The sequence below is a fragment of the Centropristis striata genome, chromosome 13 (assembly GCF_030273125.1).
Source record: "Centropristis striata isolate RG_2023a ecotype Rhode Island chromosome 13, C.striata_1.0, whole genome shotgun sequence".
Classification (NCBI taxonomy): Eukaryota; Metazoa; Chordata; class Actinopteri; order Perciformes; family Serranidae; genus Centropristis; species Centropristis striata.
In genome coordinates this window covers 37088104-37115482 of record NC_081529.1, presented here as the reverse complement: position 1 = coordinate 37115482, position 27379 = coordinate 37088104, and the positions used below count along the sequence as shown (strand labels likewise).

Below are 27379 nucleotides of genomic sequence, written 5' to 3'. Positions count from 1 at the left end.
TGTATCACAGTGACAGACACAGTGATGCCTCCCACATCGCTACTTTTCTAGTTCTGGTACGCTGCAGTCAGAGACACACAAGACCTCAGGAGAAGAAGAAGAAGAAGAGAGAAAACAACAGCAAAGAGAGAAAATGTATTAAAACACTTGAACCAGCCGGATAATCTATTAAATCTGTCATGTGGAGAGAGATCATGTGACTGGAATCATTGAAGTCATGTGACCACTCAGCTTCCCAGGATTAAGGGACTTTAGTTGGTTTGTTCCAAGTTTACTTTCAATGTTTCCAGTTATTTTTATGATAAATTACTATTATTACTCTGGATCAGTGCAACAACAGAGTCAGACCTTCACATGTGTTCCTGAGAGGTGCAACAGAGACATCCAACCACCAGATGGAGACACAGACCATGAGAGGTCTGAACCTGTCCTCTCCCAATGAGGACTCACCTTTATACTGCTACTGGGTTCAGCTGGGCCAGACCCAGAGACCAGGATCAGCTGGGCCAGACCCAGGGACCAGGATCAGCTGGGCCAGACCCAGAGACCAGGATCAGCCGGGACAGACCCAGAGACCAGGATCAGCTGGGACAGACCCAGTGACCAGGATCAACTGGGACAGACCCAGAGACCAGGATCAACTGGGACAGACCCAGAGACCAGGATCAGCTGGGACAGACCCAGAGACCAGGATCAGCTGGGACAGACCCAGAGACCAGGATCAGCTGGGACAGACCCAGTGACCAGGATCAACTGGGACAGACCCAGAGACCAGGATCAACTGGGACAGACCCAGAGACCAGGATCAGCTGGGACAGACCCAGAGACCAGGATCAGCTGGGACGGACCCAGAGACCAGGATCAGCTTGGACAGAACCAGAGACCAGGATCAACTGGGACAGACCCAGAGACCAGGATCAGCTGGGACAGAACCAGAGACCAGGATCAGCTGGGACAGACCCAGAGACCAGGATCAGCTGGGACAAACCCAGAGACCGGGATCAACTGGTCCAGCTTTTTAAATTCATCCTAAAAACTTCTAGATTTTTAAAACATCAAAAAAAATGAATCACAAATCAATAAATAAAATGAAACATATAATAGTTAATTTAAAAAAAATCAAATTTCAACAGAAATTTCACGTCGTCAAACTTTATTAATTCATGATTTCCTGCATTTGCTTTTAATATTTTTTCATTCATAAATATTCTTGTAATTTATTTATCTTCTGTCAATGATAAATCTGTTAATATGCCATTAAATGTACAAATATTAATATTAAAAATAAATTAAGAAATTAATTCATATATTACATGTGAAAAAATTATATTTCTGTTTTTGATTTATTTTAATATATATTTACCTTTATATTCATTTCACCAAATCATCTTCATAATTGTCTTTTATTTATTCTTATTTTTTATTTTTAAGAAAATGACTCGATTGACTCGATTGTGAAGGTAATGTCTTTATTCCTCTTTAAAACAAAATCAGATTTACATTTGTTAGAAGCTGCTGTTCTCGTGAGTCTTTAAACCTTTATTGAGATCAATCACGACAGACATTCGCAGCTACAAGACGCTGCTCCAAAAAAAACTTGATTCAAGAGAAAATCAGAGTTCAGCCCTGAGATCATTTCACCGTTTATAAGAAGAAAACATTTGAGACATTAAAGAAACAATCAGAGAATCAAATGTTAAACAAAGTGAAGCTTCATCCAACATTCAGACCACAGGACAGGAAGTCGTCTCCGTCCTACAGAACACACAGAGACACTGAGGAACCAGGGGAGAACCAGAGCAGAAACCCAGGATAAAGAGGTTCAGTGAATGTGGTGTTGAAGGTGTGGAGGTGGATCAGTGAGTCAGAGGAGACTCTGTAGAAGGACAGAGAGCCAGCAGGACAGTCCACATACACTCCTACTCTACCAGAGGAGGAGGAGGAGGAGGAGGAGGAGGAGGAGGAGGAGGAGGAGGAGGAGGAGGAGGAGGAGGAGGAGGAGAGGAATGTTTCTCTGTTATTGTGCCAGACAGAGTAACTACCATCAGAGCACCTCAGACTCCAGGACTGATCATTGAATCCAAACCAACAGTCAGCACTGCCTCCTTTCCTGCTGATTCCTCTGTAACTCACTGCTACATCAACATGTCTTCTCCACTCGACCTCCCAGTAACAGCGACCAGTCAGACCATCTCTACACAGCAGCTGAGGCCAGTACCCAAATCTCTCTGGATGACCAGGATATGACTGATCCTCTCCAACATATGTCACCTTCCTGTTGTTCTCAGACAGTATGAGGTAACTGTTTACTGTGTTTGTGTCCAGTGTGAGTTGACAGAAATCTGATGGAGAGAAAAAGACACAACACAGCAGCAGTTTATCATCAGACACATCTGAAGGGTTTATTCTTTCTTTGTGTCCTCATGTCATGATAATATTATCACATCTCGACTATTGCCCAGCAGTTTGGTCGAATGCCACTGGAGACATGTTAAATAAACTACAATGTATACAGAATAGAGCTGCCCGCACAATACTAAAGTGTGACTACAGGACAAATATTATCTCTATGCACAAGGAACTAAATTGGTTATTGGTCAAAGACGGACTATTGTACTCACTGCTAATTGTTATTATAAACATATCTGTCCTAAAAGCACCTTTTATGTTGTTTAAAAACCTTGCTTTTAGTACAGAGAGTCATAAATATATCAGCAGACATGCAGCTGTAGGTAACTTTACATTACCTAAAGCAAGATCTAACGCCATCAAGCGCACGTTTCTGTTTAGAGGTATGAAAGAATGGAATTCACTGCCTAAAAATATCAAACTCACCACTAACATAAAGGAATTCAAAATATTAATAAAACAGCATTTATCAAAATAAGAAAACATGGTATTTATATGTATGTAGTATATTTCTATAGATATATGATATGTGTTATTATAATGTATATGCTGTAGAATGAATGTGACATATGTATTGTGTTAGTAGATTTTGTAATGATGTATAAATATATGTAGAAATGTGTGTAATATGGATTAATATGTGAATAATTTTTGTTTTTGTTTTTTATTTTTATTATGTTTTGTGTTTTCAACTGTATATTTGATACTGTTGGACCCCAGGAAGAATAGCTGTGGCTTTGCTGCAGCTAATGGGGATCTTAATAATAAACTAACTAATAATGTTGTTCATTTCTATAAAGTTTAATGATGACACATGTTGATAAATATCACAACTATTAACTTTGATTTAAAGCTGTTTTGTCTTCATTAGTCAAATGTAATCCACACTTACACTTCCTCACACCAGGTGTTAACCTGTGCTCTCCACCATGGTCCACCCTGGAGGAAGAAACACAGTCACAATGATTTTCTATCCAACATGAGTCCTAACTGCTGTTCAACATGAAGCAGAGCTCCTCAGTTTGTCAGTGTGACAGAGAAACAGGCTGAAACTCTTCAAAAAGATAATGTGATGTATAAATATTAAGAGCTCAGTCACCACTGAACTGTCCTCCCTCATAATAAAACACCATGGCCCTCATTTATCAAATGACCGTATGACAGAAAGTGAGCGTAAAGTGGGCGTAAGATCATTTCTACAAGCCTCGGCATTTATCAATGTGGACGTGAGCGGAGGGTACGATCAGATGTCAGTCTGCTCTCAGCTCGTTACGCAGGTTAGAGTCAGCGTGAAGTCGACACGTCTGAGTCTGAGAACTGATCTGAGACTGTTGTATCGATGCCTGGAGCTGATAAAACTCTGTGCTGTTATGATTTTTAATGGTGACAAAGCAAAACATGTGTAGACTTCATCATTTATCATTAAAACATAATCCAAAATAAATACACCCTGCGATCGTGAAATTCTTATTCGTATTTCTGTTAAATGTCTATTTCCTCCAGTTGTTATTTGTCACGGTGCACTTTGTTAATAAAGCTGACTTAAAAAAAAGAAAAGGAAGACACTCTTTTTGGCCGTATTGTGTCTTTCGGTGTCGTAAACTCTCATGGCGAGCCTTCTGAATCATCTATATATTCTATATATATATTAGGGCGTGGTATTTAACCCATTGACGCCGGGAAAGCATTACCGCATTTCTACCATTGAAACCGGGAGCGCTGTTGCATCACTCTACCATTAAGGCCGAGACAGCAGATATGTCATTTTGTAGTATTTGTATTTTTTTCCACCTTTTTCGGTCTCTTGGCCAATGAAATGCATCAGAATCAGGATCAGAATACATGTGGGAGAGTCGCAATGCAACACTGGACTTTTCCAGAACTTTGAAATCATGGAGGAAGACGACTATAGCGGAGGAACTCAGCAGTAAGTGACGGAAGAGATCTAGATGAAAACATTATTATTATTAACATTATTGCTGATCCGGACTTTGAACCCTCGGAACCAATCGACCGGCATTTATGGATGAGGAATATGTTTTTAGACGACATATTTTCACCGAAGAACAGACAGATTTGTGGCAATCTGGAGATAATAATAATATTATTAATAATATATTAATATTAATAATAATATGATTAATAATATATTGATATTATTAATAATAATAATAATAATAATAATAATTGATTGGGATGATGATATAAGAAATCATGACTGTTTATGTCTCATATATCTTTATGCGTCGTTGAGTACCCTGAAAAGTGCAATATATAAAATGTATTATTATTATTATGATAATTTTTTTTTTTATTATTACAATAGGCTAATGAGAACTATGTCTATTTCTTCCAATGGTCATATCATGTTTCCATCTTGCTAATGGGCATGTATTAGTATTATGCATAGGATTTTTTATTCAGTCAAATGTAACATTTGCTGAGTTTGTTGATTTTTAAAAAAAACTTTATTGAAGGTTTGGACAAATAAACTCAACTTCTCATGACAGCCACGGGTATAAGCTCTCAAATACTTTTTGAATTTAATTTCTATCTGCTACAGAGGCTGAAAAATCTTCTGTTGAATTTCCAGAAAAACTTCAGGTTTTAGGGGGTTCTTTCAAAATCGCCCAGAGGTTTTACAGGCGTTTCTTTCCAAGCGTTTTAGGTCTAAATGGGTTAAATGAGGCTTGTTTCGAGCCGCCACATTTATCAACAGCTGATCATTCTCACGCTGTGATTGGAGAGATACGATCGTTTGATAAATCACACGTGGATCCTGTCGTCAGACCAAATATACGATCAGATCTGATCTGGTTTCTACGCTCGTTTGATAAATGAGGGCCAGTGTGTTTGTGTAAGGGACACAAATCTGGTCCCTTAAAATCAACAGTCTGTCCTGCATTCACACATGAACAGCTGAACAGTTTACAGACTGTTCTCAGATCAGTTCCACCATCACATTCAGTTTGTATTGTGTCATTCATGTTTGAATCTGAGCGTCTGATGAGAGGAAGTGTTGGAAGATGTACAGAGTGGAAACATGTTGACATTAATCATTCATTTTGGTTTTATGTAATCAACTTTTTGTTTATTTATTCAGTTTGCAACATTACAATAATTACATTCATTTTAATAATTACACTCAACATTAACCCTTGTGCACCCCTTCAGAAAATTTTAATGTATTACCCTTGGTGCAAAAAGTGTTCAATTCTCAAAAAGTGCAATAAAAATATTATATATGAATATTTTTTTCACTTTCAATGCATTAAATCTTTTGACCAACTTCAGTCCTGATCATAACTGTCACATTTACATGCATTTCTTAAATCCCACATGTTTTAAATGATAAAAACACAAAATATGAAACAATTTGCTTCTGTTTGTCAGAGAGAGAGTTCAGTCAGTGGAGCTGCAGATAATTTTCATATTTGCTTTGCATTAATACTTGCTGCATTTGGCACTTGGCCTCTTTTGCCAGCAGCGGGCCCTTGAAGAGGCGCAAGCAATGCACATTTTGCACACTGGACCCAGTGGTTTGGACCAGTGGTCTGGACCAGCAGTCTGGACCTAGTGGTCTGGACCCAGTGGTCTGGACCCAATGGTCTGGACCAGTGGTCTGGACCCAGTGGTGTGGACCCAGTGGTCTGGACCCAGTGGTCCGGACCAAGCGGTCTGGACCCAGCGGTCTGGACCCAGTGGTCTAGACCCAGTGGCCTGGACCAAGTGGTCTGGACCAAGCGGTCTGGACCCAGTGGTCTGGACCCAGTGGCCTGGACCCAGCGGTCTGGACACAGTTGTCTGGACCCCAGTGGTCTGGAACAGTGGTCTGGACCCAGTGGTCTGGTCCCAGCAGTCTGGACCCAGTGGTCTGGACCCAGCGGTCTGGACCCAGCAGTCTGGACACAGTTGTCTGGACCCCAGTGGTCTGGAACAGTGGTCTGGACCCAGTGGTTTGGACCAGTGGTGTGGACCAGTGGTCTGGACCCAGTGGTCTGGACCCAGTGGTTTGGACCAGTGGTTTGGACCAGTGATCTGGACCCAGTGATCTGGACCTAGTGGTCTGGACTCAGTGGTCTGGACCCAGTGGTTTGGACCAGAGGTCTGGACCCAGTGGTCAGGACCCAGTGTGGGGTCTTTTGCTCTGTTTCTTGGCCTTGGACCTGTGTCATCAGTGTGGCTGCTGCTGGTGTACGTGATATGTTGTGTCTTCAGGCATCATTGAGGCAACTAGGGATTGGGATTGAAAAGGAGGGGGAGTAGGGAGAAACCCCAGATGGCAGCCATCTTTTCTCTCTGTTAATGCGCTGGGCTCGGATCACTGACGGTAAACTAAACTAATCTTTTTTAATTTCGTTCATTTTAACTAGTGCAGCGCTGTAGCCCTCTTGAGGCCAATGTAAGAAAAGAGTGCGGTTCTCAAACACTGAAAGCAACACGATTTGCTTCAGTTGACAAAGTATAATGTCACAACCAATTCAAACCATGCGGAAACCAGGGACTGTACAGTACTGGGACCACTGGGATGCTGATCAGCATTGTTATGTATTGTGAACAAACCATTTAGATTCTCTACAGTGACGAGGTAGCTGTCACGTGACAAAAGAACAGAAGAGCGATCGGTATGAATCCCCGATGATGAGCGAACCACTGTGCTTACTGCTCATCCCACAGCCATGTGGCTGAGCCTCAACAGCTGTCACGGGACAAATGAATGAGAGACTCAAACTTGAAGACGTATAGTTGAGTCGCAAACGAATTATTAGGGGCACGGGGCAATCGCACCGAGCACTATTGTTATACTGTGTATTTTTTTCTTCTTCCTCTTCCGGACACAATTTCGTCCCGCTACTAGTATATAATTTGTCAAATTATATATCAAAACGTGCAGTTTGATCGGGATCGGTGTGCTATTACTTTTATCTATGGAATACGAAAACTGAAAAATTTTGCATTGAAGTGAACGGGACGGCCGAAAAAAAATGACCGAAAAAGAACAATAATTGGAGATTTTCAAACGTCTACTTCTCCGGCATACTTTCACTTAGAGACTCCATTTAAACTTTAAACAGTTTACATTTAGTCATTAAGCAGACGCTTTTATCCAAAGCGACTTACAGGAAGAGGAAAAGCAAACAATCAAGGTATATTGCAATAATAATTAGTGCATCAATAAGTGCTAGTGACAATTCTTTGAGGAATAGAATTATCGTGTGGTGCTAGGAGAGCTGTTGACACAAGTCTTGTGTATCGGTGTCTTAATCCACGTTTCGATAGGTCATATAGTTTTTTATCAATTCCTGTTCAATGACCATCATCATTTTTGGAGAATGTTCATGTCACAGTGTGTGACATCATCGCCAGAGTGTAGAGGGAGAGAAAAATTTGTCAAAAAATAAATTTGAAAACTGCGCTCCAGGCCGCAAATTCCACTCTACAGAAATAATTTATACATAGAAACGTAGGAAAATTAGTCTTCTCCCTCACAATGCTCTGGTAAAGCTGTCAGAGTTATATATATATATATTATATATATATATATATTATATAGATAGTTTGGGTGTAGGATGCACAGATGATCAACCAATACGCACCAACAGCCTCATTGGCTCCCATATTAAAAACGCAGGAAGATTTCTGTAGAAAAGCATATTTAAGATCACTCTTACAAAGCTAGTTCTTAATTTTTTTCACAAAAACATATGTAGCTGTTCAGGAAGAACTCAGGACGCTCAAATGAAGTCGGATCAATGATAGGTATTATGGTTTTGCCAAAAATGCTTTCTGTTCGAGGCCAGAAATTCCAGTCTGTCCACCTCTGCTGCTGTCACTATGGTGGAACATTCTACAGCGGCAGTTAATTCCGTTGATTGCTCTGCTCTGATTGGTGGACCCCAAAGCCTTTCATCCATCTCTCACAGACAGAGAGAACCAGACACACACACAAACACACACACACACACACACACACACACACACACACACACACAGGTCACTTTATGTGATTACAGTTATAGATATATATGCCTCCCATGATCTATTACTGGGTAATTCTGTAGAGGTGTATGAAATGAGATTGCTATCAATAAAGGAGACTGTTTTCATCTGGGGTGCCCTTACCATGAGAGATACTATAGGGTGAGTCCTCAATTCAGACCCCCAGGGAACCTAGAGTGAATGAAGTGGTGACCTTACCCTAAAGTAGAGGAACTGTGAATTTCTTGGGATACCAAACTGGGACATCAGATCAGGAAAATCTTAAATTGAGTTTTGACATAAGATATCTCCCAATGACCAGATGCCATGTTGAGCCCACAGTTGTGAAATGAAGGGTTCACCACCTGTCAATAAATGTGTAAATTGCTCCCGATGCTGCGTTTATCGGTGTGTGAATGAATTCCCAATGGTGGCAGGTGGCACCGGTGTGCCCTGGTAGCCTCAGCCACCAGTATGAATGTGTGTGTGAATGGGTGAATGAGTGTAGTGTGTAGTGTAAAGCTCTTTGGATAAAAGCGCTATATAATTGCACCCCATTTACCATTTACCAAATAAGGGAATGTTTATGCCATTTTGATTTGTAGTCCACATATTTCTCTAGATTCATCATAGTTTTTGTATATGATACTATTGGTCCAAATTCTGAATAACACTTCTTATAATAATTTTTAAAAAATCCGGAATGCGCTTCATGGTGGAGCAGCATAGTTTGGTAGCTCTCGGATTTTTCTCAAATTCGCTAAGTTTGTATGTATTTTTATAATATTTTTGATGGATACTTCTGTGGAGAGAAGAGTTTATTAAAGAGAGGAGTTTTTTTCATTGAAACGGAGCAAGTCTTGAGGACACCATCACCCTATTCCAGCTGAGTTGAAGAGGTGTTTTCGAGGTTGCCATGCTGGTGCAAAAGTAAGGCTCGGAAATGGAGACATAAGTCGTTTATGCCGTCAGTCATCATGGGGAATGTCAACTGGAGATATTGGTGAACACTCAGGAAGTATACCGTGAATGTAGTCTCTTGTGTTTTACGGAAACGTGGTTGAATCAAAACATCTCAGACTCCAATGTGGATCTACCTGGTTTCACTCTCGTAAGATCAGACAGAGATGCTAAAGCTAGTGGCAAGAAGAAAGGTGGGGGCTTGGCTTTATTTGTGAACCAGAGATGGTGCAGTCCTGCACATGTTACTGTCAAGGAGAAGATGTTCTGTCCAGACATTGAATTATTGGCAGTTCGTATGAGACCATATTATGTACCAAGAGAGTTCAGTCATATCATAACAATACTTGTATACATTCCACCCAAGGCAACTGCTGAAGTTCCATGTGAAGTTCTAATTGACCTCGTTGCTAGGATACAGACTAAACACCCAGAAGCATTCTTGATAATATCAGGATACTTCAATCATGTTTCCCTCTCCTCCCACCTGACTGGATTTACACAGTTTGTCAATTGTCCCACCAGAGAAAATAAAACCCTTGATCTGCTGAATGCTAATGTCAAAGAAGCTTACAGAGCTCCTGCCTTGCCCCCAAATGGATGATCGGATCACAACTTAGTTCTTCTGGAGACTTGTTACATACCCTGTGTGTGGAGGAAGCCTACAACTAAACTCACAGTCAGGAAATGGGCACCAGAGGGAACTGAGGCTCTAAAGGACTGCTTTGAATGTACAGACTGGAATACGTTGCTGAAAATAGAGGAGAACAGTTTGGACATTGACAGACAGGTTGACTGCTTTACTGATTACATCAACTTCTGCAGAGACACAGTCATACCTACAAGGACTGTACGCTGCTTCCACAATAACAAACCTTGGATTACTAGTGATTTAAAGGCAATCCTCAATGAGAATGTAACCCAGGTGAAGAAATGCACTTGGGATTAGTTAAAGAAGAAATTATTAAATTGTTATTATGTTTGTTGTATCGGCAAAGTTTCAGAAATCCGATTGTATTCGAATGCACCATCCAGCCCTCTGACCCTTAGCAGCCAATCAGGTGTTGCGCAGGCCACGTTCAGTGCCGGCACGGTGTTTTCTGGGTTGTTTTCTCTGACTTGAGCCACGAGAGAGCGAGCCGCAAAAAGCTAAGAGTTAAACATAAGAAAAGAAGAAGACAAAAGTCAGCACACTGACTCACTGGAGGTCGGGAGCCGAGTGACTTTGTAGAAGAGGAGAGTTTGCCGGTAAGACGAGTCGTTTATTGAGAAAAATGCTCGTTGGTACTTACAACGTCGTCATGCTAATGCTAACTCGCTATCTCGTAGGCTACGGGAGTGGCCCTTTCCCTGCAGAGCCACTGCGAGCCTCATCAACAGCGTGCTTGATTTTGTCCACCCAGAGCAACGGTGAGAAACATGTTAGCTGCTCTGATGCTAATTTTTGCTCTCAGTATGCTGGAAAAATAGCGGTGGTGGCATTAAAATCAAGTCAGAGAAATAATATAATGGTGTATTGTTTTGTATAAATGTATTGAATATATTTTATGCCAATTTATACATTTTAAGGGATCTGTTTGGTTCTAAGTTATTTTGTTATATGTGAGCGCACAATTATAATTTATTTTGTAAATGTAAAGCACTGATGTTGTTTATTTAATTTCAGTCATGAGTTTAAAGTTAAACTAGAGGGTAATTTTTAGTGCAGTTTCTCACATTATTAGGCCTGTAGTGTGAGAATACTTAAGCATACTTCCTCAATACCTCTGAAACCTCATGTGTATTGTTTAGGTGTAATTGCAAATTGTTTGGTTTGACATGGTTATATACATATATGTTTAATTATAATGGTTACTTACCATAAGTATTGAGATGCTGTCACATGAGCGGTATGAAATGAGTTCTGAAAATGTTTAGTGCTCAGATTTGATTTGATACATTTGAACTTTAAAGTTGTACAACTGAACTGAACTAAAGACTGAACTAAAGATTTAATAAGATTTGTTGAGATTTATGTGCAAGATTGATAAAACATTTAGTATACTTGTACCTTTAAGTCTGTAAATGATGCATCTGATAGAATATAGATTGAATAGAGTGCAATATTGACTTATATGACCTTGTCTATAGGTCAGGTTTTAAGGAGACGGGGAAAACCCGGATCTTGGCAGATGGCGAGCCAGAGGCGTGAGGAAGGATCACATTGAAGGCGACACACATACACATATACACATACACTTTCCTGAATTTTAAGGAACAAAACAGGTACCTGCAACACTTTTACTATTAAAGGGCCCCAACGTGCACACTTTTTGGACGCTTTTTGGACATTTGTTTTGACACTTTTGGACACTTTAAGGTTGTTTTGTTTACATGTTTTGTTTTGGTAATATTTGGTATATTGTATATTTTCCTTCAAGGTAGCCATTTTCTTATTTTGCTGTGAAATACACGAGTGGCTACTCAAACTCTAATTTTCTTGTCTGAATCATTATTGGTTGCTCAACATTGGCTCCTAGCGAATTTAGTTTTCTTCTGACACTGGTCTCATTATTGGTTTAATCTATTTATATACTGTAATTCTCTTTTAAATTCCTAAACTTGGTTACAAGAAGAAGGCAGCTTTAGAGATGATGACAAAGATGATGATGATGATGATGATAAGTTGAAGAAGAGACTAAAGATGGCAAAGGTGGAAAAGAAGAAGAAACTGGAGAGAAATCTACAGAACAGCAACATCCGTGAAATGTGGAGAGGAATCAACACCATCTCTGGTTACAACAACAAGAAAAGACAGCCAGTGGCGGGTGGTGTAGAAAGAGCTGATGAACTCAACCAGTTCTTCAACAGATTCAATGCAGCGGCCTCACCCAATTCCAATGTTGATTCTCCTCCTCTTCCTCCTCCTCCTCCTCTTCTTTAACATGTGTACATCTCCAAAGCAGCATCCACCCCCCCCTTACACCTGAGCCTCCACCCTTGTCCGTCACAGAGATGGGGGTGAGGTTGGAACTGGGAAGACTTTGCTCTGGGAAGGCAGCGATGGTGTGTGTCCAAGGCTGCTTGTAAGGGCCAATAAGGGCCAGTTCATCAATAATAATTTAAGTTAAAAACAGTTAAAAATGAATGATAATAATTTCATTGTAATTCATGCAATGCAAAGAGTATGTTAGTTTAAAATATACAATTAGAAATGTTTAAAGGATTAAAAATGTTTCTATGCCCGTGGAAAAAGTGGCGCAGTTAAGAAGGAAGACCAAACGGAGTGCCGCTACATTTAGTCAAAAGACTAGCTTAACGAGCCGCGGAGCCGCAGCAGTAACGTGTGTGTAAGATAGCGGGGCCTGCTGCACAGAAGGAAAGAAGGAGAGCTCCCCCAAGGATGCTGATGCAAAAATGGACTATTGTTTGAAATATTTCCCAGGACAAGGTACTGTCAGATCCTCATAATATCCAAGTGCATTAAGACGAGCAAACGTAAAGTGGATAATTACGGAGCTCGAGCCGAAATTAAAGGACGAATGCAAAGAAAAAATACAAGTTATGGATTTCTCCGTGTGAACTGTATTGCATGCCTTGAGTCAAACAATGTGGAGTTTGGCATTATTTTGAGAAGTTGTATTGCACTCGTTTATATGAAGAAAAGTGACTTTGAAGCAAAGTACTTTTAAACATTTGCATAATACTTGAGCCTTTTCTCTGCAATATAAGATGGCTAATGAAAAGGAGCCAAGATGTCTCGAGGACACAGTGGAACAGGGAAGATCACGCAAGCTAACAGAGAAAGCACTACAGGAGAAATTACAAAGGCACATAGCACTGAGGAAGCACAACTTAGGAGCTCTGACTAGTAAAATAAGGGATGTTGAAACAATGAGGAGTGATGCTCGAAATGTACAAAGAGTGAAAGAAGTGATGGAAAATGAGTTTGCACTTAATCTACAGGAGTTTAGACGCCTCAACAATGAAGTTGCAAATCTCTTGGCTGAAGATGAAGAAATGTATGATCAGGAAAAATGGTTTGAACCCAAAATGGCATCCATCACAAACTTTATGAAAGAAACTAAAAAATGGATTGCAGATGTACAAGAATCTGTACTGCAAAGGGAGAAGGATGAAGATATTGACCACCAAGATACTGTGAAACCAAGTGACAGTGTTTCTCAGGTTGATGTCAATGATGATGGGTACGCCCGCCCATGTGGATCTCAAGTTAGTCACACGTCATCCACAACACGAGTCTCATCAAGACGTGTTAGACAGGAAGCTGAACATGCAGCACTGCTTGAACGTGTGGCTGCACAGAAGAAAAGGCAGCAGCTTGAGCTCGAAATGACCAGACTTAAAGTTGCAAAGGAAGAACTTGAGCTGGAGACTGCATTAGCTGAAAGCAGTGCAAAAATAAAGGTCCTCAAAGAATATGAGAACTCAGAAGATGGTTTGAGTAGCCACAGACTAGCACAAAAGCTACGAGGTGGGAATGTGAAGCAAGAAAGAATCAGCTCTTCTCTTCAACCAGACAACATGGACTTTTATCCACCTCAACAAGCGCTGCACAATGTGGCTCCACAAGAATCAAACTACAATGCTCCAACCAACAGAGGTGAGAACATAATAAAGGTCATGCAAAATCAGAATGTAATTACTGAGCTGCTAGTTAACCAACAGAAGCAATCTCAGCTACCAGTGAAAGATATTCCTGTCTTCAGAGGTGATGCACTGCAATACAAATCATTCAATAGAGCATTTGAGCATTCAATAGAACAAAAAACAGACAATGATCAAGACAGACTGTATTTTTTGGAACAGTTTACAGCCGGTGAACCCCAAGAGTTAGTCCGCAGCTGTGCTCACATGCCACCCAGCAAAGGCTACTACGAAGCGAAGCGCCTGCTTCATAAACACTATGGGGATGAACTACAGATTGCAAGTGCATATATTGATAAGGCACTAAAATGGCCGCAGATCAAGTCAGATGACCGAAAAGCATTGAGTGCTTATGCAATGTTTTTGGTTGGATGTCGCAACTCTATGGAGGACATAGACTTCTTAGATGAGATGGACAATCCTACCAACCTACGAACAGTGGTGTCCAAGCTACCCTACAAAATGAAAGAACGCTGGCGTGCTGAAGCTTTCGATATCAAGGAACGAAGAGGCAGAAGAGCAAGATTTGCTGATTTAGTGAGCTACATAGACCGTCAAGCTAAAATAATGCTCGATCCTCTCTTTGGTAATATACCAGACAGCCGCTCAACCACAGCTGGAAAATCTGAGCACAAAGAAACATACAAAGAAAGACTTCCTGCAAAGAGAGAGATCTGTGGAAGCAGTTTTGCCACAAAAGTTTCAGCCGAAAACCAAAGGCCTCCAGGATCATATTTGAAATCAGCAAACTCAAGCAAAACAGCTATTGCTTTTGAGAAGCCATGTTTGTACTGCAAGCAATCTCACACCCTAGCTACATGTGGCCAAATCAAAATGCAGCCACATAAAGAACGCATAGAGTTCTTGAAGTTAAAGGGCCTGTGCTTTGGATGCTTAACCCCTGGCCATCTCAGCAAATTCTGCAAAGGAAGAATTGAGTGTAAAGAATGTGCATTAAGACACCCAGACATTCTGCACACAGCAAAGAGGGAAGTGTCTAGCTTACCTGACAAGAGTGATGGTGGCCATGTAATTAAAGAAAGTTCATCTGAAAAAGACTATGATGCTCACAAAGAAGAAGTATCATGTGCTCAAGTTTCTATCACTCAAGAATCCTGTAGCCTCACGGGGGCCGGAGAGCCTGAATGTGTGCTGTCAATAGTACCAGTAAAAATTAAGTCAAAAAAGAGTGACAAGTATGTGGAAACGTTCGCTTTCATGGATCCAGGAAGTACAGCAACGTTCTGCACTGGAGACCTGCAAAAGAAATTGAACCTTAAAGGGAAACCAACACAAATACTTCTCAGCACCATGGGTCAAAACAAACCTGGAGAACAGAAGCTCATGAACAGTTATGTTATATCGGACCTGGAAGTGTGTGGACTGGAAGACAACAAGTATATTCAGTTACCCAAGGTGTACACTCACAGCAACATACCTGTTCACACTGACAACATACCAAAGCAATCAGACATAGATAAGTGGCCTTACCTCAAAGAAGTACGCTTGCCAGAAATAGAAGCCGACGTAGGCTTACTCATTGGAGCAAACTGTCCACAGGCAATGGAGCCATGGCACGTTATCAACAGTAGAGATGGAGGACCTTATGCCGTGAAGACTGCTGTTGGCTGGGTCGTGAATGGGCCCATGAGAAAAGAACTGGACGACACAGAGAATAAACCACCTCAATGCTCAGTGAACAGGATCTCTGTGATGGAAATTGAGAAGTTGCTGGTCCAACAATACAATGCTGATTTCCCAGAGCGTAACTATGACGACAAAGAAGAGTTGTCACAAGAAGACAGACAATTCATGCAAGAAACAGCAACCCTAGAGAATGGACATTACAACATTGGATTGCCACTCAGGAACAGAAGGCTGCAAATGCCTCACAATCGTTGTGTGGCAGAACAGCGCATAGCCACTCTGCTCAGAAATTTCAAAAAGAATCCTGGGTTCTTTGAAGAATACAAAGCCTTCATGGACACCATTATTGACAAAGGCTACGCCGTTCAAGTTCCAGCACATCAGCTGAAACGTGATGACAACAGGGTGTTCTACATACCACATCACGGGGTTTATCACCCTAAGAAAAGAAAGTTACGAGTGGTCTTCGACTGCGCAGCCTCGTTTCAGGGCCGGTCTTTGAATGGTGAGTTGCTTCAGGGACCTGACATGACCAACACGCTGGTTGGGGTCCTCTTAAGATTTCGTGAGGAGACAACAGCCATGATGGCAGACATCGAGTCGATGTTCTACCAAGTCAAAGTACCAGAAGAGGATGCAGATCTCCTTCACTTTCTATGGTGGCCTAAAGGCAACTTGGATGGGCCTATGGAGCCACCTCCTCGCCAAGTGTTGCTTCATATGCACTGAGAAGGACTGCTGAGGACCACAAAGCAACTGCATCCCCTGAAGCTGTGCAAACAATCCTACATAATTTTTACGTAGATGACTGCTTGAAAAGTGTAACTACAGAAGATGATGCAGTGAACTTGGCTCATGACCTTCGCACTTTGTGTGCCAGTGGAGGCTTCTCTTTAACAAAATGGATGAGTCATAGCAGAAAGGTGTTAATGTCCATCCCAGAAGAGCAACGAGCCAGTGAAGTAAAAGATCTGGATCTAAGCCATGACGCTCTACCAGTCGAGAGGGCTCTCGGTATACAGTGGAATACAGAAACAGATACTTTCACATACAGCATGAAGCTGCAAGACAGACCAATGACAAGAAGGGGTGTCTTATCCATCATCAACTCGATCTACGACCCCCTCGGCTTCCTGGCTCCGGTCGTCTTGCCTGCTAAGCTCCTGTTGAAAGAGCTTTGTAAAGAGCAACATGGTTGGGATGAGAACATTCCTGAAAGGCATGCTGAGTATTGGAAAACATGGAAAGAAGAGGTTACTCACCTCTCCAAGTTCCATGTGGACAGATACTTGAAACCTTTAGACTTTGGATGCACTGCTGCAGCACGTTTGCATCATTTCTCAGATGCCTCAGAGTATGCATATGGCGAGTTGACAGCAGCAGTTGTCGCAGTGAAGGTAGACAAGATGTTACGCCAAGAACTTCAAGTTGCACTGCAACCATCCATATTTTGGACGGACAGCACAACTGTGCTCAGGTATATTGATAGCGAAACTGCTCGCTTCAAAACGTTTGTTGCAAACAGAGTCACGCTGATTCGAGAAGCCACCAAGCCTGCTCAATGGAATTACATTGGAACAGCAGAAAATCCTGCAGATCAAGCCAGCAGAGGCATGAAGGCCAAGAGTTTGCTGCAAGGAGGAACATGGATTAACGGGCCGAACTTCTTGCGGAAGGATGAATGTGATTGGCCAACACAACCTATAGAAAGAAAAGAAAGCCTTCAAGACGACCCAGAGGTCAAAACCACAGTTACAGTCAACACGATCGAAGTCAAGGATAACATGGGACCAATGAACAACTTGATCTACTACTACTCGGACTGGCATAAGCTAAAAAGGTCGGTTGCATGGATTTTAAAGGCAAAGAAGACTTTGCAGCAACTGAAGGATGAAAGAAAGGAGTTCACAAGAACAATCAGTCAAACTGAAAAGGACCCTGAAAGGCAAAGGTCAAAGTTAAGACAGCATATGGAAAAATACAAAACAACAACAGGACGGAAATCACTTACCTTGGATGATCTGGTCGTGGCAGAAAAGGAGATAATTATGTTCAGCCAAAGACAGAATTTTGGAGAAGAAATCAAGGCTCTGCAAAAAGGGAAACAAGTCAGTTGCAGCAGTCGGCTGTTCAAACTGGATCCAATTCTCCAAGATGGCATGTTAATAGTTGGAGGGAGACTTAACAAGTCGGCAATGCCAGAAAACTTCAAACATCCAGCGATACTATCTAAGTTCAGTAGAGTCGCTACACTGATTTTGAGAGACATACACCAAAGAACAGGACACTGCGGACGTAGTTATGTCTTGGCACAACTAAGATGCAAGTATTGGATCCCACAGGCCAATTCTGTTATCCGAAAGATCGTCAATAAATGCACAGTGTGCCGCAGAACTAATGGAAGGGTCGGAGAGCAAAAGATGGCGAACCTACCTGAAGACTGCCTTATGCCCGACAAACCTCCTTTCACGAGCACAGGTGTTGATTACTTTGGGCCATTTGATGTAAAGCGGGGCCGGAGTACTGTCAAGAGATATGGCGTCATGTTCACCTGCCTCACCCTCAGAGCTGTGCATATTGAAGTTGCAGACAGTCTTGATACAGACTCCTGTATTAATGCTATTCGACGTTTTGTAAGCAGAAGGGGTCAAGTCACCATCATGCGCTCTGACAATGGCACAAACTTTGTGGGCGCTGAAAGGGAAATGAGGGAAGCTATACAGCACCTGGATAATGACAAGATCGAAAGAGCTTTGCAACCAAAAGGAATAAAGTGGATATTTAACAGCCCAGCAGCTTCCCATCAGGGCGGAATCTGGGAAAGGCAGATTCGAACAGTGCGAAGAATCCTCAACTCTCTGTTGAAAGAACAAGCTGTGAATGACGATTGTCTTCAGACAATAATGTGTGAGGTCGAGAGTATCATCAACGGCAGGCCGCTCACAAGTATGTCAGATGATGTGAATGACATCGAGCCTCTAACACCAAATCATTTATTGCTGCTGAAGTCTCAACCCAGCATGCCACCAGGCATCTTCAGCAAAGATGACACATACACAAGAAAGCGATGGAAGCAAGTCCAATATCTTGCAGACTTATTCTGGACTAGATGGACACGTGAGTATCTTCCTCTCCTCCAGGAACGCCAGAAATGGTCAAGACCAAGGAGAAACTTCATGATCGGAGATGTTGTGTTATTAGTGGACAGCTCTTCTCCTCACAACTCCTGGCTCATGGGAGTCGTGGAAACATTACCTGATTCCAGCGGAATGGTGCGAAGAGTGAAGATAAAAACCAAGACTAACATCTTGGAGAGACCTGTTAACAAACTGTGCTTGCTGGAAGAAGCAACGTCAGGAGAGACAATTGAGTGATAATATGTGAGAAAAGCAAGAATCATAAGAAGCCAGTTTAAGTTGGACTGTTCAGAGATATTGAAAGTAATTTGAATGTCTAAGTTTGTAATTGCTTAGTCTTCCTGCCTAACCAATTAGGGGCCGGATAATGTAAGGGCCAATAAGGGCCAGTTCATCAATAATAATTTAAGTTAAAAACAGTTAAAAATGAATGATAATAATTTCATTGTAATTCATGCAATGCAAAGAGTATGTTAGTTTAAAATATACAATTAGAAATGTTTAAAGGGTTAAAAATGTTTCTATGCCTTTAAATTTTACATTGTGATGTCACTATATAGTGGTAACTATGGTAACTGACTGTGTATCTTAAGTTTCGTTTTTAGTCAGAACATGGTGGAAGCAACACAGTCTTTTGACCGTGCGTCAGACCTGTAATTTACTTTGTTGTTTTTAAGTAAACATTTTAAAAGACAAAGAAGTTGTCATGTCTCGTCGCTCGCGTGGAAAAAGAATGTTTTTATCGACTGACTATAGAAGTGGCGCAGTTAAGAAGGAAGACCAAACGGAGTGCCGCTACACTGCTCAAAGACTGTCCTGCCCAACTGTGTCAACCTCTCCACAAGATCTTCAATCTTAGTCTACAGTTGGGGCGTGTGCCGGCACTGTGGAAAATTTCCTGTGTTGTGCCGGTAACCAAAACTAAAATGTCCAGCTGCACTTAATGACTACAAACCAGAAGCCTTCACTTCTCACATCATGAAGACCTTGGTGCGGCTGATTCTACGCCTACTGAGAGCTGAAGTCAAAGACAAACTCGACCCCCTGCAGTTTGCTTACTAACAACACATGGGAGTGAATGATGCTGTCCTCTACATGCTTCACCGTGCCCTTGCTCATCTGGAGGAAACTGGTGCTTATGTGAGAATTATGTTCTTTGATTTTTCAAGCACATTCAACACCATCCAACCCAACATACTCAAAAACAAGCTGACAGAAATTTCTTTAATCTCCTGGATCACAGATTAGCTGACAGGAAGACCACAGTATGTCAGGTTGGGGAACTGTGTTTCTGGGACATTAATGAGCAGCACAGGGGCTCCACAAGGGACTGTTCTGGCTCCATTCCTGTTCACACTGTACACAGCGGACTTCAAATACAACTCTGAGTCCTGCCACATGTAGAAGTACTCGGACGACACTGCTATTGTGGTGTGTATCAGGAATGGACAGGAATCTGAATATAGGGATCTGATAAAAGCCGTCAGTGACTGGAGTCACAAGAACTATCTCCTACTGAACACCTCAAAGACGAAGGAAATTATCATATATTTCTATGGGTTCAAGCCCCCCCTTCAGCCAGTGAATACCTGTGGGGTGGACATGGAGGTGGTGCCAAGTTCTAAGTATCTAGGTGTATACCTGGATAATAAGTTGGACTGGTCCCTAAACAAAGATGCTCTCTACAAAAAGGGGCAGAGCCGCCTCTTTTTCTTCTTGAAGCTCAGATCTCTTGACATCTGTAGTAAGATGCTGCAGATGTTTTATCAGTCTGTGGTGGTAGTGTGTTGTTTTATGCTGCAGTCTGCTGGAGAGGCAGTGCCAAGTGAGTGCTGAGATCCCTCAAAGTAAACCACAAGCATTGCAGGGTATCGCAGGCCGAACTTGATCCCCTTCTCAAAAAAATGTGATTTGACCCTCTTGTAGGTGCTGGGCTTGGCCGCCAGCAGAGCTCAGATTCGGGAAAATAAGGATTTTCTTGCTCTCATAAAAGAGTTGGCACTCATTTATTGCCAGTTGAAAGACACGCTGTCTCTCCTGAAAGCTGTGGAAGCAGAGAATAAATGGCCGCAAGCGTGTGTTGAGGCTCGGTTTAGGCATCAGCGCTCTGTGGCATCTTTCCAGCTCCGGGGGTTTTGAGAGGCTTTTGTCATACAGCACCTTGACCAAAAGTTCAGACATAAACTTCAGTGGACATTGTCCCTGCTCGCTGTCCTCCACAACTCCGAGGACCCTGAGATTCAAACGCCTCTGCCTATTTTCATACCCGTCCAACATGTCCCTTAAACCGCTGTTTTCCTTCGCGAGGTCCCGCACGGTGGCCTTCAGCTCTGCCATGGAGGTTTCCAGCCCGGGTGGTCTGTGAGTGTGTCCTCCACTTTGTTAAAACGAAGTTAGTACGACTCGACTTAGAGTTTAACAACTTACAATGTTGTCTGAATCGGCAAAAGTGATGTCTTGATTAGGTTTGTCAGCTCTTCTGTGATGTTAATCTGGTTGTTTTCAAGCTCAGTCACCAACATGGCTAGCATTAGCTGCTCTCCCGCCATTGTGCGTGTGGTGCATCCCTCTTCAGTGCTTTTGGTTGTAGTTTTGTCTTTTTTGCCTTTGTCCGACATCTCGAACGGGAGTTTAGCAGAGGGAGGTCATCGATGTCAGTTTATACTCACTTTACAGGCGTAAATTTAGAAATAAAACAGACTTTGCTCGGGAGCTCTCCTCTGCACATCTACCCTAACACACCATCAACGGAAGCCTTCCATTAATTTTGGTTTTAATAAAAAAAACTGACTTCACTTGAAAATTCTACATAAAAAATTATTTTATTTCCAGGTGAAAATTACAGCAACACTTTTAAAGTTAACAGAGAATAACTTAAAGTTTTCTGTTTCTGACAGAAGAGTTCATCTCACATGATTCATTCAAGGACCATAGGAAACCTGGAAATCTGACTAATAATGTTGTTTTTACAGTCTCTGGATATGATTTGGGGTATTTTGGCTTGTCAAAGCTGCCAGGGGTTTTGTGGATCAGAGGGTTCATGATTTAATGAGATTGCTTCTCTGTTATGATGCATATGAGAAAGAAAGCTGGACTACAGTGGTAGCTGTAACTGGAACCCAAACAGTGAAGGCCTCAAACCAAACAATCTATACAATAGAACAGCTTTTTTTCATATATTTCATTAAAATCATAATGATGTTTCTATGTTTAATGCTAACTGTTTTTACTTTTGATTTTGATTTTTCAAGGTTTTTCTAAAATTAGTATTGAAATGAAGAAGTTTACAGTAAAACTGCTGTATGATATTTAATTTTCTGCCAATTGTTTTGTTTGACCTTATTGTACTGTGTCCATACCTGAGAATGTCTGTCTGTCTGTCCATACCTGAGAGTGTCTGTGTGTCTGTCTGTCTGTCTGTCTGTCTGTCTGCCCATACCTAAGAGTGTCCAGTCTGCAGCGTGGATCCTCTAGCAGCTTCACTCCTGAGTCTCCTGGATGATTGTAGCTCAGGTCCAGCTCTCTCAGATGGGAGGGGTTGGACCTCAGAGCTGAGGCCAGAGAAGAACAGCCTTCCTCTGAGATCAGACAGCCTGACAGACTGGAATTACAGAGATAACATAAATACAGGGTTGAAGAACACTATCTCGGCAGGAAAACACTACAGAAGTTGCCCATCTTCACTAACACGGAGATACATTTAAATTGGACTTAAAGGATTTAAATTATCAACTGTGAATGATAATGAATACTGACCTGAGGGTTTTCAGTTCACAAAGTGGACTCTTCAGTCCATCAGACAGAAGCTTCACTCCTGAATCCTGCAGGTCGTTGTTACTCAAGTCCAGGTCCCTCAGATGGGAGGGGTTGGACCTCAGAGCTGAGGCCAGAGAAGAACAGCCTTCCTCTGAGATCAGACAGCCTGACAGACTGGAATTACGGAGATAACATAAATACAGGGTTTAAGAACACTATCTCAGCAGGAAAACACTACAGAAGTTGCCCATCTTCACTGACACGGAGATACATTTAAATTGGACTTAAAGGATTTAAATTATCAACTGTGAATGATAATGAATACTGACCTGAGGGTTTTCAGTTCACAAAGTCGACTCTTCAGTCCATCAGACAGAAGCTTCACTCCTGAATCCTGCAGGTCATTGTTACTCAGGTCCAGGTCTCTCAGACTAGAGGACTGGGAGCTGAGGACTGAGGACAGAGCTTCACAGCTTCTCTCGGAGAGCTTACAGCCAGCTAACCTGGAGAGTAAAAGAGATGAACATCAGATAATTATTTTATTGTCTTGAATTACAGAAAGCATGTTTCATGTTGTTCATATAGCCACTCACAGAGCTTTGTTGGAGGCTTTGACCACTGGCAGCAGCCTCAGAAGAGCCTCCTCTGAAGCAGAGTATTTCTTCAGGTCAAACACGTCCAGATCTGTTTCTGATGACAGTAAGATGAAGACCAGAGCTGACCACTGAGCAGGAGACAGTTTATCTGAAGAGAGACTTCCTGATCTCAGGGACTGTTGGATCTCCTCCACTAGAGAACGATCATTCAGTTCATTCAGACAGTGGAACAGGTTGATGCTTCTCTCTGCAGACAGATTCTTCCTGAGCTTCTTCTTGATGTACTGGACTGTTTTCTGATTGGTCTGTGAGCTACTTCCTGTCTGTGTCAGCAGACCTCGTAGGAGGTTCTGATTGGTCTCCAGAGAAAGACCCAGGAGGAAGCGGAGGAACAAGTCCAGGTGTCCATTTGGACTCTGTAAGGCCTTGTCCACAGCACTCTGGTAGAGATGTTTTAGTTTAGGTTTGTCTCCTAAGACTTTGGACCACCATTTTGCTTCTGCCATCAGATTGACTCCAGACTCGATGAAGGTCAGATGGACATGAAGAGCAGCCAGGAACTCCTGAACACTCAGGTGGACGAAGCAGAACACCCTGTCCTCGTACAGTTCACTCTCCTCTCTAAAGACCTGTGTGAACACTCCTGAGTACACTGAGGCTGCTGTGATATTGATGCCACACTCTGTCAGGTCTGAGTCATAGAAGATCAGGTTTCCTTTCTGCAGCTGATCAAAAGCCAGTTTTCCCAGAGACTCAATCATCTTCCTGTTCTTTCGACTCCAGTGTGGATCTCTCTCAGATTTACCATGATACTTGACGTTTGTCCGTTTGGACTGAACCACCAGGAAGTGGATGTACATCTCAGTCAGGGTCTTGGGCAGTTCTCCTCCCTCTCTGGTTTTCATCAGCTTCTTCAGAACTTTAGCAGAGATCCAGCAGAAGACTGGGATGTGGCACATGATGTGGAGGCTTCGTGATGTCTTGATGTGGGAGATGATCCTGCCGGCCTGCTCCTCATCTGTGAATCTCTTCCTGAAGTACTCCTCCTTCTGTGGGTTAGTGAACCCTCTGACCTCTGTCACCATGTCAAGACAGTCAACAAGGGTCTGATTGGCTGCTGCAGGTCGTGTGGTTATCCAGAGGCGAGCAGAGGGAAGCAGTTTCCCCCTGATGAGGTTTGTCAGCAGTACATCCACTGAGGTGGACTGTGTGACATCAGTCAGGATGTCAGTGTTTTGGAAGTTCAGAGGAAGTCGACACTCATCCAGACCGTCAAAGATCAACACAATGTGGAACTCTTCAAACCTGCAGATTCCTGCTGCTTTGGTTTCAGAAAAGAAGTGATGAACAAGTTCCACCAAGCTGAACTTTTTCTCTTTCAGCACATTCAGCTCTCTGAAAGTGAATGGAAATGTGAAGTGGATGTCCTGGTTGGTTTTGTCTTCAGCCCAGTCCAGAGTGAACTTCTGTGTTAAGACTGTTTTCCCAATGCCAGCTACTCCCTTTGTCAGCACTCTTCTGATTGGTTCATCTCTTCCAGCTGAGGCTTTGAATATGTCTTCTTGTCTGATTGTTGTTTCTGGTCTGTCTGGTTTCCTGGATGCTGTTTCAATCTGTCTGACCTCATGTTGATAATTGACCTCTTCAGTTTCTTCCTTTAAGATGTAGATCTCTGTGTAGATCTGATTCAGAAGAGTCTGGTTTCCTTTTTTAGTGATCCCCTCAAACACAGACTGGAACTTCTTTTGTAATTTGGATTTGAGTTTTCTCTGGCACTCAGCAAGAATCTCTGAATGAAGAGAACAATGAAACCAATGAGGGGTTGTTACAATGAATGAGAGTCATGAACTCGTTTTCTAAGTGTTCACATTTCTTTATGTATGAAATCTGTTCAGCTCGATTGATAACTACAGTAGCTCCTGAAAAGGTGAAACCAGAGACCAGTCCAGATCGAGTCCAGTCAAGGGAAGTAATATTGTCCAAACAAACTTACAGACTTCAGTGTGTGCACATTTTAATCAGTTAAAAGCAACCAAAAACAGGATTGTCTGCCTTTGGTTCATCATTTTTGTTCTCTGAGAGACTTTAATTGTCTTTCTCTGCTGGTTGTGTTTTTTGTTGCTTGTTCTATAATCAAAAGTGCAACACAACAAACGTGTCTATATTTGTAGATCAGAGAAATGTTAACTACACACCTAATGTTTGCTAAAGTCTCTGAAATCTACAACTTCAATCTTTGTTACATCCATTTTTAGAATAATAATGATTCTGACTTACCTTCAGGTTCGAAGGAGGTGTTTGATAATTTCTTCTCTAGTTCATTCTGATTTATCTTCACTAAAACTTTTCTGGTCACTTTAATCGTGTTTATACTGTAGGTCTGAAACATCTGATCTATGGTTTTCATGCGGCTTGCATCCTCCAGTCGACTCTTTGGGATTGCTGGGAGGCCTTCTAGTGCCCCCTGCAGGAACCACTTGAATTTTTCAAAGTCCTCAGCTCCCAAATCTTCTAAAGTTCTGAAGAGGACCTCCTGAGGTGTCATTTTTTCCATTTTTTCTCCCTGCAAAGATCCAATAGATGCCCAAAAGAAACAGTCACTTTAAAAACACAGAATGAGTTATGGTGAAGATAGGTTTATTAGTTTTAAGCAAAATATCATACGTTTTCTACTGTTGTTAGATCAGAGCTGCAACAATGACTGGACTAATTAATCAACAGAAAATAATGGCCAGCTAATAATTGTGATAATTAATTATTTAAATTAAGATATTTTTTCGAATACACAAATATGATAGAATGATGTTTTAAACCTCTCAGTTATGGATATTTCCTGAATTTCTGACTATATTTGTGTTTTGGACTGATAGACAAAAACGTTAAAAGATATCAGCTGAATTCTGACAAACCAAACCAAACAACTGACTTTTACTGACAATTTATTCATCATAACTTTAATATTCTGGAAATGCATGTTATTAATTCATTTTTAAATAATTTATCAGGAACAACAATAACATGCTGCAGACGTGTTGCATTTAATATTTCTGTCTGTCCCTTGTCAGGCTTTTCTGTTGAAAGATACTGGCAGATTAATTGGCAATGAAACCTGTCATTAGTTGCTGCCCTACTTAAGAGAGTCTGCTGCCCTTCCTTCATCACAGAAACCCAGTCACAGACATCACTGCAGAGGGTGTAGTTCCATGATCTGTCCACTGGGTGATGCTAACTGACCATTGTTGGGACCACAGATGGTTTCTGTTCATTTGTGCATCCTTGATTGAGTTTAATAGAAAATTGTTTTTAATTTGTTGGTCTCTGAAAATAGCAACTGAGTCTCTTTTGTTCTCCAACAAAGAGTCATTGAACTCCGTCCACCTCGAGCACTCACAGCTTCACCTACATGAAAGACCTCAGCCTCAACATTTACTGGTCAGAAGAACCTTTGGACCAACAGCCAGCAGCCACACAGAAGCCTGCCTTAAGGTTCCTGATTAGTTAACAGAGGTTTTACTAAGCCACACGTTAGCCCAGAGACCACAACACAAGGTGTGTCAGCTCACTGTGAAGGCAACAGGAGCCAACAAAAAGAGTTAGCACTGAGCAGCTAACCAAGCAACGGACAACAAGGAACCAACTGTCCCAGATCTCGCTTTTCTCTGCAGATGGATAAAATCCTCCCCCTTTGTGGACTTGGCAGTAATGTAACTGGGCTTGACATTAACATAGCCACTAGATCTGAGTTGTGTTACATTAGCTCCTTTCAGACTGTTTTTTCAAGCTGCAACATTTCCTCCTCTGTGACTTTTCACCTTCAACCTGAACATCCCAGAGGCGTAATGAGGGACCAAGTGATCTCGGCTCTGTTCCGCCTTCAGAGGTAGTAACAGCGGTGTTATATTTGGTGAGGCTGTTCGAAGTGGGATCAATGTGAACCAACAGAGCCAGCAAGTGAGAAAATATGCAACATGCGTTATTTGTGCAACCAACAGCCGGATAATAAGAAACGAAGTGGACATTATCATCAGAAACACGCCTCTCACTGCTGCTCTGTCACTCTCCACCACTCTTTGTTCTGTGATGCTAGATTACAATGTGAATGGAACCACATATTACGATGTTGTGGTACCAGTATGAATCTAATGACAAATGACAGCAGAGCCCATTGTACAACTTTTACGGAAACACAGTATAAGAAGGGCTATTGAGTATTATTGTTGTGATCTCTGTGAAGGTTATTGGTAGAAG

The 27379-nt window shown here is 41.8% G+C and overlaps 1 pseudogene; it reads right to left on the bottom strand.

Annotated features, from left to right (window-relative positions):
* Nucleotides 1–1460: 1460 nt before the first annotated feature.
* On the bottom strand, nucleotides 1461–25676 carry LOC131983201 (NACHT, LRR and PYD domains-containing protein 12-like; annotated as a pseudogene).
* Between the last annotated feature and the right edge of the window lie 1703 nt (nucleotides 25677–27379).